Raw genomic sequence first — 20,505 nt, forward strand, 5'->3', positions numbered from 1 at the left:
ACCCCCTCCTTCTCAACACTCCTGCCCGCCCCGCAACTTGAACCCCTGGCCAGACTCCCCACACGCTGTGAAAGGAACTCTCCCCCCAATTGGTCCCTTGAACAAGTGTTGTCATTCAATAAGATGACAACTGATTCAACTTTTCCCTGTGCTCCCGTTTTTCCCACCATCTCTCCACTGCCATCACCCTTCACCCCCCACCCATTCAGTAATTCAGAATAAAGGAGACTAGGAAGCCTTGGGCAAATTGAATTGTTACTGTTTTTATTTTTATTTTTTATTTTTACGGAGAGAACAATTTGCGCATGCGCGGTTTAATTTTTTTTAAAAAGCCGATTGACTGACTGCCTACCCTGAGCAATTACTCACGGCACGTGCCTGCCCTACTGTCTCTGCTTCTTTTATTTTTCCCGCCCCCCCCCCCCCCCCTCGACATCAGTGAGGAAGTGCCTCGACCCGAAACGTTGCCTATTCCTTCGCTACATAGATGCTACCTCACCCATTGAGTTTCTCCAGCATTTTTGTCTAGCCTGATTGATTTGTTTTCTTTGGTCCGACACAAGCTCTCGTTGAGCTCATTTAACACAGTAGTTCAGAATTCGTTATTTATCTGGGTGTTTTCCATTGTCATTGATTAATGATTCAGTTCTAAAGAATGTAAAAAACAGTTAATTGATTAAGTCTGAAATTATAAAGTTCTCGTCAATAATGGTGACCATGAAACTACCTGATATTTGTATAAAGGAAAGTGATTCAACGTGCCTTTTAGAGAAGGATATCTGCCATCCTTACCTAGCCTGGCCTTTCATGTCTCCAGACGCTCAGAACTGCCCCCTAACATGGCCCACCAGACCATTTAATGGAAATGCCATTCACTAATTGAACAGCAATAAATGATGGCCTAGACAGTGATGCCCACGGTCTGAATGAATTAAAGTAAAATTCTTCAGCTCATGTGGGTATTTCTCTTCTGGTTATGAATCCATTTTATAAAACTTAAAATAATCTGGGCTACTCTACAATCATAATAATTTGCTATTATTGTGATTAATTATTGATTGCTGAAGATATCTGCAGTGACTCAACCAACACATCCCTTGATTAAAGCTAAATGTAAGTAGTGCCTGTGGAAGATCAGAAATAGATTACCAGAGCAGTTTGACATCAGAGGTTCCTTTCTGTCAATACAAATGGGCCATCAGTCAAATATAATTAGATAGGCCAGTGCTTATTTAAACCAGTTGGGTTTTCTGTTCAGTCCCTTCCAGAGTTTTGTTCATTATTGTGCAGCAGGAACCTGGGTTGTGGTCCAGAACACCAGGAATCAGGAATGTGGGCAGGTTTGCAGCTGGATCAGGGGTCTGGATCACTTGCACTTCTCCTGATATCTTTAGATTCACTGAGTTCACTGTAAAAATATAAAAGAAACGCATGTTTTGGTATTAACAAGGAGTAACATTCAATAAGCGAGTTCGGTATTCCAACTGCGCATGCCCAGGTCATACGTCACTCGCTATAAACATTTTCGGCAACTGTGATGCTGCGTTCTTTGCAGGCTTGCGTTTCGTCCGTATTCAGGGTCTGGCCTGGGTCTCCGACGCTGCGGGCGCTGTTGAGTTGCTGCTGGGCCATCCCCGTCCCCTCCCGGGTGTCCCGTCCCTGTCCGGGGGTGGCCGCAGGTGTCTGGGGTGGCCCTGGAGGCCCCGGACTTGCGCAGGGAGGGAGGCTCTGCCTGTCCCGCCGGGTTGGCCCGGAGCGGAAGCGGCCCCGGACTTGCAGCCGGCGTGCAATTGGCTCCAGCTCGGCTCTGCTCTGGGAGGACGGGGACGTGGACGGTCCAGTGACGGTTCAGCAGTGCTTGCGGTGCCGGGGACCCGGGTTCGATCCTGGCTGCGGATGAGGCGCGGGTCTGTGTGCGCGCAGCTGCCGAGAATGTCTCTCCGCCGGTCCAGTCTCTCCCCGTCTCCCACGCATCTGCTCCCCACTCTCCCGCTGTTGCACCCCGTTCTCCCACTACCTGGCACCCCCGTTCCTCAGATTAAATATATTTTTACACATAAATCATGAATAAAGATAAGAATTTATACACAGTTTATACAGCCAGCACTTCGTTCATTTTTTCTTTATAGCGAGTAACCTTTGACAAATTCCATGATTCCTTGCATTTTACGGAATACCGAACTCGCTTATAGTTCAGTAAACCTGCTAGTCTGGCACCATTAAAGTCCCAAGGATGCCAGACTGTCCGAGTTTTGCAATAAACACTTCTGAGATTATTTTGTGAGCACTCTCTATGTTTGGAATGGTCTAAATGTGGATTTGCAACCAATACAATGGAAGATTCAAATAATCTACTGATCAAAGATGCCTGAAATGGATCCCCAATGCTACAAGAAGACACATTTTCATAAGTTACATTTGGAATGCAACATGTTGTACTGTATTCACAAATATTATTGTCAGTAGCTTCACATGTTGGCTTGGTCTGGACAAAGATCTTGAAGATTTATTGTCAAAATGCAGAATCTGTCAAGAGTGCTCAATTAACTCATCAAAGCCAGCCTTATTGACATGCAAGAGACCATCACATCCATTTCAGAGGATCTACATCGATCTTTGTCAGAAAGGCAATTTAGCCTGTGAGATTGCACACAATAGCAGAATGTACAATTGATTTTTACAACTCATGGTGCACCTGAAGAGTTGGTGTCAGATAATGGACATGAATTCACATCATATCTGTTGGAAGCTTTACATGGTGCCCTGGTATCAAGGGTTCCTTCATATCATCCAGCTTCTAACAGTGGAGCCAATAGATCTTTATACCTTAAAATATTCTTAGAGGAACATGTTTTCAAGATTTCCAACAATGTATCATTATTTAGCTGACAATATATCATTATTCACATAAAATACTGCTCTATTTTCCTCTATTTATTCCTCTATTTTCTACCCTAGCTATCGACTGCTGCATTGTAGACTCCAAATGCAGTATAGTTTATAGTATAGCTTATTACAGTCCAGTTTGGAAGTGGAGTGGATTTGAAACGAAAGAAAATTAATTATTTGCATCCTTCCAACTTATTGGGAACAGCCAAAGAGAAGTTGTTTGGTCTTCAAAGGAAGTGAGTGCATTTACAAGTCCACGTTATAGTGGAATTAGGCCATTCGGCGCATTGAGTCTACTGCGCCATTCAATCATGGCTGATCTCTACCCCCTAATCCCATTTTCCTGCCTTCTCCCCATAATCCTTGATACCCGTTCTAATCAAGAATGATCGCTGCCTTAAAAATATCCACTGACGTGGCCTCCACAGCCCTCTGTGGCAATGAGTTTCACAGAATAACTACCGCTGACTAAAGAAATTCCTCCTCACCTTTCTAAAAGAACACCCTTTAATTCTGAGGCTATGACCTCTGGCCCTAGACTCTCGCACCAGTGGTGACATCCTTTCCACATCCACTCTATCTATGCCTTTCATTATTCTGTACGTTTCAATGAGGTCCCCCCCTCAACCTAAATCCAGCGAGTAGAGGCACAGTGCTGTCAAGCGCTCATCAAATGCTAACCCGCTCATTCCTGGAATCATTCTTGTAAACCTCCTCGGGACCCTCTCCAGAGCCAGCACATCCTTCCTCAGATATGGGGCCCACATTTGCTCACAGGACTCCAAATGTGGCCTGACCAGTGCCATATAATAATAATAATAATGGATGGGATTTATATAGCGCCTTTCTAATACTCAAGGCACTTTACATTGCATTATTCATTCACTCCTCAGTCACACTCGGTGGTGGTAAGCTACTTCTGTAGCCACAGCTGCCCTGGGGCAGACTGACGGAAGCGTGGCTGCCAATCTGCGCCTACGGCCCCTCCGACCACCACCAATCACTCACACACATTCACACACAGGCAAAGGTGGGTGAAGTGTCTTGCCCAAGGACACAACGACAGTATGCACTCCAAGCGGGATTCGAACCGGCTACCTTCCGGTTGCCAGCTGAACACTTAGCCCATTGTGCCATCTGTCGTCCCATATAGAGACTCAGCATTATTTAGAGGATTAAAATGTCACATGTTTTGAAGAAATAACCGTTCCGCAGATATCCAAACGGTTACAGAGGTGTGGGTTTTTGAGAGATCCAATCAAAATAATTAATCTGTTCTTGCTGTGAAAGAAACAGAAAGTAGCGGAATTGCTCAGCAGGTCAGGCAGCAGCTGTGAAAGAGAAACAAGCTAACATTTCAATTTGAAAACCTTTCAGATTTTCAGCATGCAGTTTAAAAAAAACATTAATTGCAATTACTGTACATATGTGAAACACAAATTCTAAGAGGGAAAGCAGTCTGATATACTTGTGTGTAATTCATAAAGGAGCCGTGTATGCACATGAGGTAATGTCATTACTTTTGTTTGTGACAGCATGCACTGGTACATCTCTACAAAGTTAAATGATATCATTACGTTTTCTGCCCACGTGACGTATATTTATTTGTGCATATGGCATTTTTTTTTGCGTACAAAAAAAGCACTGAGTAACGTATTTGTCATGTCAGCACACATGACTTGTTGTCATATTGTGAGAAATTACACACCCATGTTCCGAAGTTCCTCGTGCCTCAAAAAGGTTTTTACAGATAGAACTCACCAGTTTCACAAGACTGGTTCACTTCAAGTCCACTATCACTTATCACTACCTCCTCCCTCACATCCATCCAGGGATCCCAGCCGTACTTCCAGGTGAGATAGAAGCTCAGGTGCACCTCCTCTAACCTCAACCACTGCATGCAGTGTTCCCGATGTGGCCTCCTTTACATTGGTGAGTGTAGGCACGGCAACCATTTCACTAAACACTGGATCTCCTGGTTGCTAACCATTTTAACTCCTCTTCCTACTCCCATACTGACCTTTCCATGCTGTGCTTCCTCCATTACCAGAGTGCTGCCACATGCAATTGCAGGAACAGCATTTCATATTCCGCTTGAGTAGCTTACAACTTAATGGTATGAATACTTCAATTTTAGGTAATGAATCTACAAGCAGCTCTGCCTTTCTTCCCCTTGTCCTCGTCTTTGTGCCCCAGCTAGACTCTCATTCATTTCTCCCCTTCTCCCATCCCTTCCACCTATATTCCTTCCTCTGGCTTCATATTCGTACATCTTCTATCCTTATCCCACATTTTTTTGTCTTTTCATTTCCTGGCCTTTGTTCAACCATCTGTCTATTAACTCCCCACCTCACCTGCATCCCACGTATCACTCACCATGCTTTGTCCTGCTCTTGCTCACTTCCAGCTTTCTTCACCACCCCCCCCCCCCCCCCCCCCACATCACAATCACTTAGTCAAAGTCTTGAGCCAAAATATCACCTATCCATGCTCTGCACTGATGCTGCCTAACCTGCACTGTTACTCCAGCGCTTTGTGTCTTTTTCTGTAAACCAGCATGTGCAGTTCCTTGCATCTACACAATCGTAATACTTTTTACAGGCTCACATCACTTCTAAAAGCGTCATCAAAAGTACTGGCACAGACGCGATATGGCAAATGGCCTCCTGCTGGGCTATTGTATGATTCTAAATGGCGATAGGAGTTGACGTCTGCAGCAAAGGCAGGGCACAATCTTTGCATTGCAAACATACAAGGCCCATGCCTCACCATGCCACTCCCACTTCCTCTCTGGTTGTAATGTTTGGTTGAAATTGAAGGTGAAAGACAAAAGGTAGCTCCCTGCTTTTATTAGAAGCATAGTTGGAAGACTGCCATCACCTTTGAACCACAATCCAATTTTATTCTCCAACTCATTCATTGCTTATCATTCCGCACAAATTCACTTCTGTTTCTGAAGGTACAGCTATTTATAGCTGCATTGTGAGTCAGCTGCAGTACGCTGGGCTGTTCACTTGCCTCTGAGTCAGGACATTGTGACTTCTCTGTTACTCCAAACTCAAAAGCACAGAAATCCAGACTGCCCCTCCCAGTGCGGCACATAGGCAGTGAGATGCTGTGTTCAGATAGTAAACTAAGCTCATATCCCAGTGAGGTCATAGAAACGTAGAAAATAGGTGCAGGAGTAAGCCATTTGGCCCTTCCAGCCGAGAGTTGTTAAGGAGTTGGTAAGTTAAACTAACAAAATGTTGTAATAAACAAAAAGACTTGCCAGGAGAACATTACTTTTGTGTGCTAGAAATGAGACTACCAATTGGTACAAGTTCAGTCAACACAGGCAATGTAACAATAGAGGCCAGATGATCATAATGCACAATTTTTAAAGGAGTGCACATCTAATAATACATAAGCCACTGTGTCTTCTTTAATACTACATGCTTTACTTTGAGACAAAGACTTCCAGATACATGGGTTGGCAGTGTCATTCGAGATGGGGGTCATACTTGTGGCACTTCTTCACGGGGCCTGTAGCCGTGCTGTGGTGCTTGCGCTCTAAAGGATTGGTGGTGCACTCGCCAGTATTTGGAATAACTCGCCAGTATTTGGAATAACTCGCCAGTATTTGCCAGAGAAGTGGTAAAGGCAGGTACAATTAGTCAAGAGTTAAGAGTATTTCATTGTCATATGCACATACGGAATCAAGGGATATGGGGAGAAAGCAGGAACGGGGTACTGATTTTGGATGATCAGCCATGATCAGCCTGTCGGGTCTCCGTTGTCGTTGGGGCCTAGCACCGTGGAGCGACCTCCAACCGGAACGACCTGGGGCTCCAGTCGCAGAGCTGCGGGCTTACCCACCATCGCGGAGCTGGCCGAGTTCGGAGCGGGAGGAGCTGTGGTGGCGCGCGGCTGCGACCCGACCCCGGAGATTCAGAGGCTCCAACCGCAGGTCTGGTGGACGGTGACACTGGGAGCCCGCGGGTCCCTGCTGGGAGACCGCTTTTCAGGGCTTCCGCAACGGCGACTTCTCCCGCCCGAGTTGCGGGGTTGAAAATTACCTGGAGCGGGGCCTTACATCGCCCGGCGCGGCTTTAAATGGCCGCAGGACTTGCTGGTGCCCGCTGGGGGCTCCAACACCAAGACCCGGAGCGCGGCCTTGCATCACCCGGCGCGGCTTTAATGGCCGCGGGACACTTACCATCGCCCACCGGGGGCTTTGACTGACATCGGGAGGAGAATGAGGAGTGCAGGGGAGAGATAAGACTTTGCCTTCCATCACAGTGAGGAGGAGATTCACTGTTGGTACACAAAATTGCTGGGGAAACTCAGCGGGTGCAGCAGCATCTATGGAGCGAAGGAAATAGGCGACGTTTCGGGCCGACTGTGATGGATGTTTGTGTAAATTGTGTTGTGTCTTGGCTCTTTTTCTTGTGTGTATGACTGCAGAAACCAAATTTCGTTTGAACCTCAATGAGGTTCAAATGACACAAATAAATTGTATTGTATTGTATTGTATATTGAATGGTGGTGCTGGCTCAAAGGGCCGAATGGCCTACTCCTGCACCTGTTTTCTATGTTTATATGTTTCTATGTACCAGCAACAGAACAATGAAATTAATATTTGCTGTCGCGTAACAAGGATTAAAAGACATTTGGACAGCTACTTAAATAGAGAATATTTCATGGGATGTCGACTAAACACAGGCAAATTAGACTGGCTCGGGTAGGCAAATTGTTCAGCATGAACAAGTTGGGCCAAAGGGCTTGTTTCTGCATTGTATAACTCTGTGACCCAAAGTGACCTTGTGACATCCCAAGGGGCAAGCAGGGAACGTGATGGAATACTGTCCATCTGCCTGAATAAGAGCCAATTATATTTCAAGTTCAGCAACTCCCAGGAAAAAAACCTGCCCACTTGATGGGCACTCCATGCACTATCCAGAATGTTCGTTCCCTCCTCCTCTGGCACAGAGTGGTTACAATTGTATACCATCTACAAAATCCACCACAGTTCCTCAGCAACTCACACGACACATCATAAGATCCCAATCTCTTCACCAAGAGGAACAAGTGAAGCAGATCTAAGGAAATACCTCCAGCAGCAGATTCTGGTCGGTCTCGCACGCCATGCTGATTATTGCTGGTTGTTCATCATAGCTGGTTTAAATCCTGGAATACCCACTAGTTCAATGGGAGTGCCTTCACTTGAAGTGTGGTTGAAGAAGGTGACACACCCCGCAGCCTCAAAGATAATTTAGAAAGAGTAATAAAGTTAGTAAAAACCAGACCCTGAAAAATGAATTAAAACAGAACATGTACTTCCATCTGTTGGCCATCCAACATCTACAGCCTGGCATAGAAAAGCTCCACAGCTTTGCACATCTGTGCATATTTTACTGCAGTTAAACCTGTCCCTAGTTGTACACATTCATCAGGCTGGACTCCCAGAGCATTAAAATATTAAACCTCTTATTAGTGCAAAGCTGCTGTTACCTGCCAACAATCTTAGCTCCATTAAGAAAATATCAAAGATTCTTCCTGCTCTTTATTGCATCGAGTGCGCTGGTAACAATCAATTATCTCAGTTCCAGGCGAGTGTTTTCTCTAGAGTTTCATTAGAGGACTTTAATAGTACAGATTACCCTCATTATAATGGACCATGAGGGGAGGGGAGGGGAATGGTGTCCGTTATTGCTGATTTCCGCTATAACAGAGTATGGGATTTCTCCAACTACCTAGTGGTCATTCCATGAAATAACGATGTTTTCAAATGTAAATGTCTTTTTAACAGCTAAAAAATGTTGTTACTGCAAGCTAAAAATACTAACGGCTGTTTGTTATAGTGTTAAATAGAGTATCATTGCACAAGTGTCGATCGAAGCACTGCTTATCAATTTCTATGGCATCCCACAGTGTAACTAATCGTAGGTATGTTACAAAACTTACCTTCAGCGGCGCTGCAGTTCTGCCACTGGCCGTGTGCTCGACTTTGGCGCCTTTGAGAGGGGGGCGGGATTAAAATGCCGTTTTCTCCTGCCTGTCGGAAGCGATTTTCTCAGGCTGTTTAGCTGCTGCAGAGAAATCGCTCCGACATCTGTTCTATCAAGTTTTTTAAAAACATCGCTGGATAATTTAATTGCTGGAGTAAAATAAAAATCGACTTCTAACGCCGTCAACGCTGACAACGGGATCGATCTTCTGTACAGGACAGATAAAGGTAAGCCGTTTATTTTACATATAAACGTGCTTCTTAGGATTACTTTAATCCAAATTTTACGTTGCGAAAAGGTGATTTAGGCCCCATACGAACCGGCATAATTTTTCCTGCCGATATGGGGTTTCAATTCACCGCAAACCGCAACGTTCCAATCGATCCCGCCCCACAAAATCCCACTCGCAAGATGATTAAAATAGCCAATAATGTACGGGAATTAAACACTAAATTCCTTCCATTTGACCTATAAATTCATGACAATGAGATTTAAAAATCATGTTATATTGTGAATTCTTGTGTGAATGGTATTTGGACACATAGGCTATTTAAAAATGTTAACCTTTTCTTAAGAAATGGATAGATGTTTTGATCTAGTAATTGAATTTTGTAATTAGTTACAATTAGATAACTAACTAATTATATGCTTTAATTTCAGGTCATCCAAGTAAGATTGTTTCATATTTGTTTCAGAATGCTTCAATCTATAATAACTGAAAATTTCATTCAGTTCTCTTAATTTTTAAGAAAGTTATGGGCTTTTGACTGTCCTTGATCACAGCTTTTGAGTTAAGTCAATGGAAAAGCAATAGGGAACAAGATGCTAATTTCCGAGTATGAAAATGGCCATAACCTTTGATATGAAGATATGAAAGTGAATTAGGTGTCAAATTAAACTTATTTTTATGCTTTATCTGATGGGATAAATTGCAGACTTGATTTTTTAAATCTCAAAATGTTGTAACATTGCTACTAATAGCCTGTGTTGTCTCATTACTGTGGGTACGCTTCATCCTCTATAATCAAAATCCGTTACAAAGAGGTCCATAATGACAAGGGTAGACTGTAGAGGTGCAATTCTCAATATAGCATGTAATATATAGCTAGCTCAATACAGCATAATGATGCCGCAACGACAATATGTTCCCAATGTTGGGGGAGTCCAGAACCAGGAGGCACAGTTTAAGAATAAGGGGTAAGCCATTTAGAACGGAGACGAGGAAACACTTTTTCTCACAGAGAATTGTGAGTCTGTGGAATTCTCTGCCTCAGAGGGCGGTGGAGGCCAATTCTCTGGATACTTTCAAGAGAGAGCTAGATAGGGCTCTTACAGATGGCAGAGTCAGGGGATATGGGGAGAAGGCAGCAACAGGGTACTGATTGGGGATGATCAGCCAGCCATGATCACATTGAATGGCTCGAAGGGCCGAATGGCCTACTCCTGCACCTATGTCTATTGTCTATTGTCTATTATCTCTCGCTCAACATCAACAAGACCAGGGTTTCTGACAGGGGATTAGTTTCCGGAGATCATGGAAAACCGGAAAGCACGCACTAGTTTTCACTGGTGTGTCGGTGATAGAGTTGGCAGCCACATATTCTTGGGTATTAACATCGCGGATGACCGGTGCTGGGTCCAGCAGATACCTGCAATCACAAAGAAGAAGCACCAAGCCTGCACTTTCTCAGAAGTTTGAAAAGATTTGTTATATCTCCAAAATACGTTTGCAGGTGTACTGTATAAAGTATCCTGACTGATTACACCAAGGCCTGGTATGGCAGTCCCAGAGCACTGGAAAACAAGAGGCTGCAGAGAGTGTTGGATTCAGCCTGCTCCATCATGGGCACAGTCCTCCGTCCATCGAAAGCACCAACATGAGGCGCTGCCTCAATAAGACAACATCTACCATCAAAGATCCACACCATCCGTCCCGGCTGTGACCTCCTCTCTCAGCTACCATCAGGCAAGAGGTATATAATCCTGAAGCCCCACATTCAAAGATTCACGAGCAGCTGGTTTTGTACAGCTATTGGACATTTGAATCTTCCTGCACAACTAGAGTTCAGCACCAATGTTCTGGTATTTTGAACAGACATTATTCTTTTAGAATTTTGTGTAATTAATGTATAATTTATGTGTAATTTGATTTTGTCTGCTTATCTTCATCTATGTGCTGGTGATGATGCTACAAGTAAGATATTTAATTGTGCATGTGCCTCCATGTACTTGTGCATCCAACAATAAACTCACATATCAGGATCACCTTCTAAGATTCTGGAGGATCCAAAATTAATTAAAATAACAAAATGCTTTATTAAACAAAGAAACAGAGAAAGAGCACATTTCTTTCCTCTTGCCTCCTCCCTAACAGGCAATTAATTTTAGCCGGCACAACATTCTCAAAATGTATCAATATTTACAAGGAGAGTAGATTGTCGCCAAAAAGGGTGCACATACAATTTTATGTGTAATTTAATATCATCTTTGCAATAGGATTCCTATTCCACGAAGCAAGGGGAAACCAATTTTAACTTCAAATTCAGAGTCTCTTTTAAGGATAAGAGACGGATATTGCCATCAATATCACGTGACATTTTTAAAACCTTAATTTAAACTCTCAAACTAGTCCCTTGATACATTGTGCTAGGATTACACAGCAGACCTGGCTCTTTTGGAGAGCTGGCAATCACACTGACTCCAACAAGAATCTTCACTTCAGGAGAGAATGGGAGGTGCAAAATGGAAGGGTGAAAGAAAATTATACAAAACTTTAAGCAATAAAAAGAACCTCAGCTGTGTCAAGTTGCAAAACGTGACAAGGTGAATTGCAGAGCATTCTGGAGGTCATGGCACTTCTCCAATTACTGCACACACCCTCATTACATTTTAATAAGACACAGATATATGAATAATTTGGAAGCCTGAGAGGTGTTTTGGTACTGGCAGAATATAAAACAATGGCCCTTTTGTGTAATAAACCCACTGGTTTAACTTCATAAACCAGCAAACTCTTACAGCACTGGGACTGATTCTTACTGAGAACAGGGAAGATTTTTTTTCCTTTTTAATTAAGACTGCTGGCTAAGGGGACAGACTAATCGATTCCAGATTCCAAAACGACTCTGACTGCACCAACTTTGCACTCCAGACTCAGTCTCTTCCCAGATTTCTTTACCAATTTTGAAATCTTCCTATAAGCTGAAAAGACCAACCTAAGAATACTGGTAGCATTTGCCAACTAGTAATTTAAATAGACGCTAATAAATCAATTGAGGAATTCTGAAAAAAATGTTGACAGTAGTGGGAATGCAGAACAGCATTTGAGGTGAACAGCAGATACATCTTTAAGGAAAAGCAGAGAAAAGATAGAGTGGATGTGGCGAGAGGGAGGGGCCGGTTTTGTGTTTTATTGAGCATTAAATCCAATGATATCCAATTGGACCGAATTCAAGTAAAATCATAAAGATATCTTAGAAATTCACTTGCTTGGCACCATTTCGTTCAGTATGAAACAAGACTAAAAATTACCTATTTCCATTTGGGTACAACTTCCCATTCTTCAGACTCAGCCAGAGAGGGGGTTTGGGTGGAAGGGGACAGAGGGGGTAAAGTGGGGGGGGAATAGACAATAGGTGCAGGAGTAGGCCATTCGGCCCTTCGAGTCAGCATTCAATGTGATCATGGCTGATCATCCCCAATCAGTACCCCATTCCTGCCTTCTCCCCATATCCCTTGACTCCGCTATTTTTAAGAGCCCTATCTAGCTCTCTCTTGAATGTGTCACGATTCCCCGAGTCCCCGCGATCGATGGAGGAATCGCAGGTCTCCCAGAGGGAGTAATGGCCGCCACGGCCACCTTCCCACCACGCTGCCTCACACCCTCACCCGTGCCCGCGTGCCGATAACGACCACCGCGGTGTTCTAGAACTTCAAGGAGCCCAGCGGAACGAGCAGCATGACCTGAGCAGCAGTTTAAGAACGCTAGTGACAAATTTAAAGAAGTGAAAGTTAAGAAGCCAAGAAGTACAGATGATTTGCCGAAGTTTCTGCAGGAGCTGAGTTATTATGCAGGAAACAAAAGAGTGAAAAACATTGCGTTGAAAGTTAAGTTGGATGAAGTGCATGCCAGCAACAGAAATCGAAAGTGCGATTGGGAGTGGGGGAGTCTGCCTCCCAGATGGAGCAAGTCTCCGAGACGAGGCAGAGAGTCAGCCCAGGATATAGACCTGTTAGAGCCCTGTAGCCCAGGTCGACCCCTGTAGCCGGGGATAGGCCACCTGTAGCCAGACACCCAGACGGCGGAGCAAGTCGCCCAGATGCAGCGAGAGGCAACGAGACAGATCCCTAGAGTTTCTAGGTTTTGAGGTTAAAGTGGGAAACAGCAGCACTCTTTATTGATTCTAATGTAAAACTTTATGTGGATAATAAAGTTCATAAGCAGAATTTAAATCGAATGTGAAAGAGTATATATGGCAAATGTACAAGGGGGAGATGTAACATTTGTATTTGTCATCAATATTAGTATTGAAAATAGTTTGTTATCCACATTAAATTGAATAAAGGTTAAATTTATTTGTATTGAAAAAATTGTGACTCCAAAGGTGAATGGGGAGATGTAATGTAAATGCCAGCACCTCTTGAGGCCAGGAGTACAAGCTGGCGAGTTGGCCAGTGCCTCGTGACTGAGGCCAAGTGACTTTCTAGAAGTTTCTGTTCGTGTTGGAAATAAATGCTTCTTACAAGATGTCGTCGATGTCGGACATGTGTTCATTGTGCTAGCCACAACAGGGTCATACAAAAGACATAACACTGCCAGCGCACCATTTGCTTTGCTTACCTGTATAATTGCGGTAATATAGGTAGTCGCCAATATAGAATTTGGACTTTGGTCTGAAGAAGGGTTTCGGCCCGAAACGTCGCCTATTTCCTTCGCTCCATAGATGCTGCTGCACCTGCTGAGTTTCCCCAGCAATTTTGTGTACCTTAGAATTTGGACTTGTTCAACTTCATTGGCTGAGTGCGCGCCTTATAAGAGTCACGGGCCGGGTTCAAAACTGATAGGGGAGAGCGCACTTGACGTCCGAGCATCATCTCCGCTGGAGTTCGACCGGTTGTGCAGTTTGAGACGGTTCGATATTGCTGTAAGAAATCGCACAATACAGCATGTTTCATGGCCTGCTTGAAAATGCCAACGAGCCCCTCTGCCTCAACATTTGAGGGTGGATGAAATGGTGCTGATGTCACAAAAGAGCCTTCTTCCTCAGGTCAGTCGTAATTGCCATACTTTCAAAATAAAACTTATTATACGCCGACCACCTTTCTCGCTGGGGATCGAAAGGATCGAATTGCCGAGACATGCTAGTTTGAGTACACTACACATCCGTATTCTGACACCACATTTGTGTTCTTGTTCTATGTCTGTATATAACTTGAGAGTCTTCAAGGTACAACAGAAGTCTTTATTACATTCTCAATGCCGGCAGCAAGACAACTAAAAATGGCTGCAACCACACGATCTGACTGCACACTCACACTATGTACAGACAGAGATAACTATATACAAAACATCTCCCTTTGTCCTGTGCAGCACCACCTGCTGCACGGGAGGAGCAACGGGTCCTCCCACCCCACACAGTCCACCAAACATTACACTCCCCCCCTCACCTGTCATTTGCAAGGTTTCGACCCGACCACACCTCTCTTTTCAAACTTTCTTCACCCCCACTCCAATCAGTCCAAAGAAGCATCCTGACCTGAGACATACCTGTCTGTTCGCTCCCCAGATGCTGCTTGACCTGTGGGGTTCCTCCAGCACTTTTTGTTTTGCTTAAGTTTCCAGCATCTGCAGTTCTTCAGTCAAAATGCACCTATTCACTCCCTGAGCTGGTAAAAACCTTGTTCCCAGCCTATACCCATGGTGACCTTGGTTTAACCCCATCAGTATCATCACCTTCCCGTTTCCTCTTTTTACTACAGTTTTACGGCTTCTTGTGTTTCCTTTTCAACTCTGAAAAAGGGTGTCCAATCTGAAATGGTTCTTCTGTCTCTCTTCCCATACATGCGACTTGAACATTTCCACCATTTTCTGTTTTTATGTTAGATTTCCAGCATTTGCAGTTTTTTTAACTTCCCTGGCAAATACCCCGGTCACATATTCCAGACGTTCACTCTAAGCCCAGAACTTGACCCACTACCCCTTTAGCCACCCTCTAAACCCTGAAAGCCCCCTTCTAAAGGAATCCCAGCACAAGACCGCATCAACCCCTTGACTATTAGCAACCAGGTTGTCCCACCACCCCCCCCCCCCCTCACTTGGATCCAAGTCAGCTCTTGCCCCACCTGCCCCACCTCTTTATAATGGCCATCTCCGCTCCATTCGTTTAGGTTAGAGGAAAAGTCTCAACCCGAAACGCTAACTGTCCATTTCCTTTTACAACTGCTGCGTGGCCCGCTGTTCCTCCAGCCCATTGTGTTATATTTAAATCAGCAGCTTTTAGGTGCAATGGAGAAAGACACATCTCTTGGCAAGGATTCCATTGTATCTTCTTTGCTCTCCTTCTTGGCATCTGTAGACTTCTCTTCACATAGGCCTAGAGTCTACAACAAGAACACTGATCCCTGATTATATACCAGCCTTAATGAGACAAAACATCCTTGGAAACTCAACAGTAGTTTTACCAGGCAACAATCTGAAACCAGACCACTTTTGGATATGTTTAAGAAAGAACTGCAGATGATGGAAAAATCAAAGCTAGACAAAAATGCTGGTGAAACTCAGCGGGTGAGGCAGCACCCATGGAGCGAATGGGAGGGGGAGTTGAAGTGCTGGGCCACCGGGAGATCAGGTTAGTTAGTGCAAATCGAGCGGAGGTGTTTGGCTCATGTAGGTCTCATCAGTGAGACCAAGAGTAGACTTGCCGATCTTACCTCCGCTCGGTTCGCTCTAATCAAACTGATCACCTGGTGGCCCAGCACTTCAACTCCCCCTCCCATTCCGAATCTGACCTTTCTCTCCTGGGCCTCCTCCATGGCCAGAGTGAGACCCCCCACAAATTGGAGGAGCAGCACCTCATATTTCGCTTGAACAGTTTACACCCCAGCAATATGAACATTGACTTCTCCAATTTCAGGTAGTCCTTTCGCTCTCCTTCCTCTCCCCTTCCCAGCTCTCCCACAGCCTACTGTCTCCGTCTCTTCCTTTCTTCTCCCCACTTGCCCCCCCCCCCCCCTCACCTCCACATCAGTCTGAAGAACGGTCTCAACCCGAAACATGGCCTATTCCTTCACCCCATAGATGCTGCCTCACCCGCTGAGTTTCTCCAGTATTTTTGTTTACCTTCCACTTTTGGATATGGGAACAAATACTAGGTTTTATAAACCATCTCATGAGGCTGAGTGAGTCATGGAAGGAATTGCCTCTACAACTAACAGCAAAGGAGTAAGTGAAGCATATGGGGTACAAAAGGCCAAAACTGGATGAATACTAAATATATTCCCACAAACTCTGCAGTAAGGTTGGGGCTTAATGAATTAGCCCCAGTATTGTAGTTTCAGTGCCAGTCTAACCACTTGATCACCTGTTACCCTTCCTGTATTTGGAGCCTTCCAGAGCTTCCCTTGTTCCCGCTGCCTGTGTGATCCCAGGATCCCTCTGCGCATTAATGCTGTTAAGGGTCTTGCCATTAACTGTAATACTTTTGCCTCACATTCAACCTTCCAAAGTGCAACACCTCACACTTGTCACAAGTAAGACTGAAAAGACACAAAGTGCTGGATAAACTCAATGGAGAACATGGATAGGTGACGTCTAGGGTCAGGACGCTTCTTCAGACTGATTGTATTAGTGGGGAGAAATCTGGAAGGAAAGCAGCATTTGTAGTTCCTTGTGTCTACAAGTAAGCCTGATCTTGGCTCATGTCCTAATCACCATGCTATTTGTGAAGCTTGCTGCACACAAACCTTTCCTACTTTACAACAGTAACCAAAGTTCAAAAGAATCTGCAAGATCCTACCGTTGTAAAAAGTGCTGTGGAAATACAAGTTCTATATTACCTTGCTGGCAGCACATATCACTCCATTCACGTAACATGTTTGTGGGTTTGACACCAGTCCAAAATATTTTGCAGTGAGAAAGGGTGTATGCTTGAAGATAGATTGAATTCTAGATCTGATTTCTCATTGGGTTGAATGAGCAGACCCTGACACAAGGCCCATCTGTGTTAAACCTAGCCAGCTATGAAATAGTCTATAAATGTGGTTTGGTTCCTCTGTGTTGATCTAAACAGGTCACCAAAATAGCCAGAAGAAAGCTGGGTAATGGGCAAGATTTCAATATTAAAATAGAGTTTGCCCCTTCCCTCCAAAGGAACAGATACACTTTGGTTTATTCTGACTGCGCCAAGGGCCAAATGAATCAATGAACCGAAGAATCAACCAGTTACTGATGAATCAACCAGTATGCTTGGCCAAATTAAGCCAGATTGGTACGCTCACTGTCATCTCTTTCTTTGGAATGATTATGGTGAAACTCTGCCTTTTGGGAAAAGGTCACAGTTAGTGTCTCTTCCTGTAATATTCTCTCCTTCTTCCAATGTTACTGGACAAATACGTACTCAATTTCCAAATTGGGATGAGAGAGGGAAAGAGCTTGACCTCGTCCATGTTTAATTTAAGTAGGTCTCTTGTATAGAAGCAAATTGGATGATAAGTAGGCTCCCTAACTGGAAGATAATGATCAAAATAAGTCATATCTGGGAGCAGTCAGTGGATGCAGCGGACCGTATACATGTCAAGAGGATCAGTGATACACCGTCCTGTGTATCCATTGACATGAGGCTCAGAGAAACATCCGAGCCGAAATGAGGGATGGGTGTTGATGCTGGTAGGGATGAGATGATCTGCAGTGGGAACGGGATTCATTAGTCAGTGGGTGGGTGGGGACTGGATGTTACTGATGGAACTCATCTGCTTCCCCTAACCAACCAAAAGTGCTTTCTTCCACTACACAAGAGTCTGAAGAAGGATCCCGACCTGAAACGTTGCCTATTCATTCTCTCCACTTTCTGCTCTGCTCAAGAATCCAGCATCTGCAGTTCCTTGTGGGTCTAGTCCTCATCTCCCTTTATCGGTTGAATTTTCAAAGGCCCCCAACCAGTCACTGTTAAAACCAGGAGAGAGATGTGTTCAATGCATTCCCCTTCTCTGTTCATTACGTGTGTTACCCACATCCTAAATCACTCGTCAACACTGAACAGTGACTCACACAAGCTTCCAATTAAACAATGGCTACGTTGCAAAATTCTTAAACGGACTTCCATTTTCCTCCATGGTCTCATCTATACCCTTCTCCGTAACATCTTGTACTCTGACAACCTTCTGAAATGTTGGTCTTTAAACTCCAAGCTCTTCTTCAGTTTTCTTCACTCCACCATAGGTGGCCACATTAGGAGTTGTAAAAGGTGTGAGACAAGTGCAAGTTTTCCTTAAGAAACCATGGAATTCCTCTTCACAACCTTCCTCCTTCTCTCACTTTGATACTCCTTAAAATCTACAGCATACAACAAAGTGAGGTTTTATAAAGTTAAAGCTTCCATAAAATGCAAGCCATTGATATGATTTCCTTTTCTATTTTTCCAAGCAATAGCACCACCCAGTGCCTTTAGTTTAAAGACTTGCATTTATATTGCACCTTTCCCAGATCCTAGACCTCTGCAACTTGATCCTCAATTTCCTGAACAACAGAACACAATCAGTGAGGATAGGTGACAAATCATTCTCTATGGTAACCCTCAACACTGGTGCCCCGCAAGGATGCATTCTCAGGCCCTTTCTTTACTCATTTACTCGCCTTTCTTTACACCAACGACTGTGCTGCTAAATACAAATACAACTCAATTGACAAATTCACAGACAACATCAACGTAGTGGAGCAGATATCAAATAATGACGAGATGGAGTACAGGAAGGAGATTGAGAACCTCGTAACCTGGTGCCAAGACAACAACCGTTTCCTCAATATCAACAAGACAAAGGAGATTGTGATTGACTTCAGGATGCAAAACGGTACACATATATTGGTGGCGCTGAAGTAGAGATGGTTGAAAGCTTCAAGTTTCTAGGAGTCAATATCACCAGAAACCTCTCCTGAACCAGCCATATCCAAGCAATGGCCAAGAAAGCACACCAACACCTCTACTTTCTTAAAAGACTTAGGAGGTTCAGCATGGCCCCATCAACTCTCACCAACTTTTACAGACTCACCGTAGAAGGCATTTTATCTGGATGTATTACAGCATGGTTCGGGAACATCTCCATTCAAGACAACAGGAAATTGCAGAGTTGCGGACGTAGCCCAGACCATCCCAAACCAACCTCCCTTCCATCTACACTTCATAGTGCCACGGCAAGGCCACCAGCATAATCAAGGACAAGTCTCACCCCGCACACTCCGTCTTCTCCTCTCTGTCATTAGGAAATAAGTACAGAAGTGTAAAAACACATATTTCCAGATTCAGGGGCAGTTTCTTCCCAGCTGTTATCAGGCAAACTGAACCATCCTATCACCAACTGGAGTGCAGTCGTGAGATCCTCGGACTCTCTTTAATCGGACTTTACTGTAATCATGTATAGTCTTTTCGCTGCCTGGATAGCATGCAACAAAAAAGCATTTCATTGTACCATGCCACATGTGACTATAATAAACCGAAGTAAACATCCCAAAAAGCTCTCAAAATGAAATAGGAAGCACACTGGTTATTGCACATAGAAAGCTCCCAAAAGCAGCAACTTGCTAATTCTCATTTTTAGCAAGGATAGTGAAATTTTCAGGATAGTGAACTTTGGAATCCCAGTTTTTCCAGGAGCCTAATGAGTGCCGATTTTTTCCCCGCCATCGAAGAGGGTAGAAAGAACTTAACATCCCATGCAGAAGCCAGCCCTTTTAACAGTGTAGCACTCCCTCAGTAACGCCCTGGGGCTTGTAGTGCTAGGTCTTTGGAAATGAGCTTGACCCCACAACCATCTGACTCAGAGGCAAGAGCATTATCCGTTACACCAACAACTGATGTGCAGAGCCAAGAACCAGCATCCATTGATCAAGCCGGGAATACTACAGAGACATACAAAAAAGCGCAACCAAAAACAATCTGTCAGTTGAAGGAAAATATCCCAACGCAGTTCAGATGTAACTTTCAGATGGTTTCTTACTTTGAAGCTGGCCTGTGCTGCACTATAAAGCTCGAGCTGTGCAGCACACCATGTGCTCTGGACATTTATGGAACTGTTAAAAGGAGAGCGAAATACTGTCTGTCGGCTTGGAGTGCAGGCAGTGGCCAAACACAGTCACGGGTCAGCCATAAATTACAGAGGCAGCTCCAGGCGGAGCGGCAATGGCACGGCTTTCATGGAGCAGCATGTGGGGCTGAAGTGTTGCAGCTGGACCTATTTAGAGAGCAGTGAGCTAAAAAACATGTATAGTAGAGTTTCAGGCCAGCCAGCTTGCGTGCAACATGCTCTTCCGCAGTCGTGTTTACCCAGAGTTAAATAGTTTTCTTGTTTGGCTGTTCTCCAGTTTCAAGATGTAGCTTGTTAAAGGACGATGTTTTTTTTGTGTGTGGACGAATTC

General features: G+C 44.3%; 1 long non-coding RNA gene across 1 annotated transcript; it reads right to left on the bottom strand.

Moving 5' to 3' along the window:
• Positions 1 to 402: 402 nt before the first annotated feature.
• On the bottom strand, positions 403 to 20,316 carry LOC116971202. Its single transcript, XR_004411435.1, has 3 exons — positions 20,088 to 20,316; positions 7,983 to 8,131; positions 403 to 1,408 (listed from the first exon to the last, which is right to left on the bottom strand). It is a non-coding gene; the product is annotated as an uncharacterized LOC116971202 (long non-coding RNA).
• Between the last annotated feature and the right edge of the window lie 189 nt (positions 20,317 to 20,505).

This window comes from Amblyraja radiata, chromosome 3 (assembly GCF_010909765.2).
Source record: "Amblyraja radiata isolate CabotCenter1 chromosome 3, sAmbRad1.1.pri, whole genome shotgun sequence".
Taxonomy (NCBI): domain Eukaryota; kingdom Metazoa; phylum Chordata; class Chondrichthyes; order Rajiformes; family Rajidae; genus Amblyraja; species Amblyraja radiata.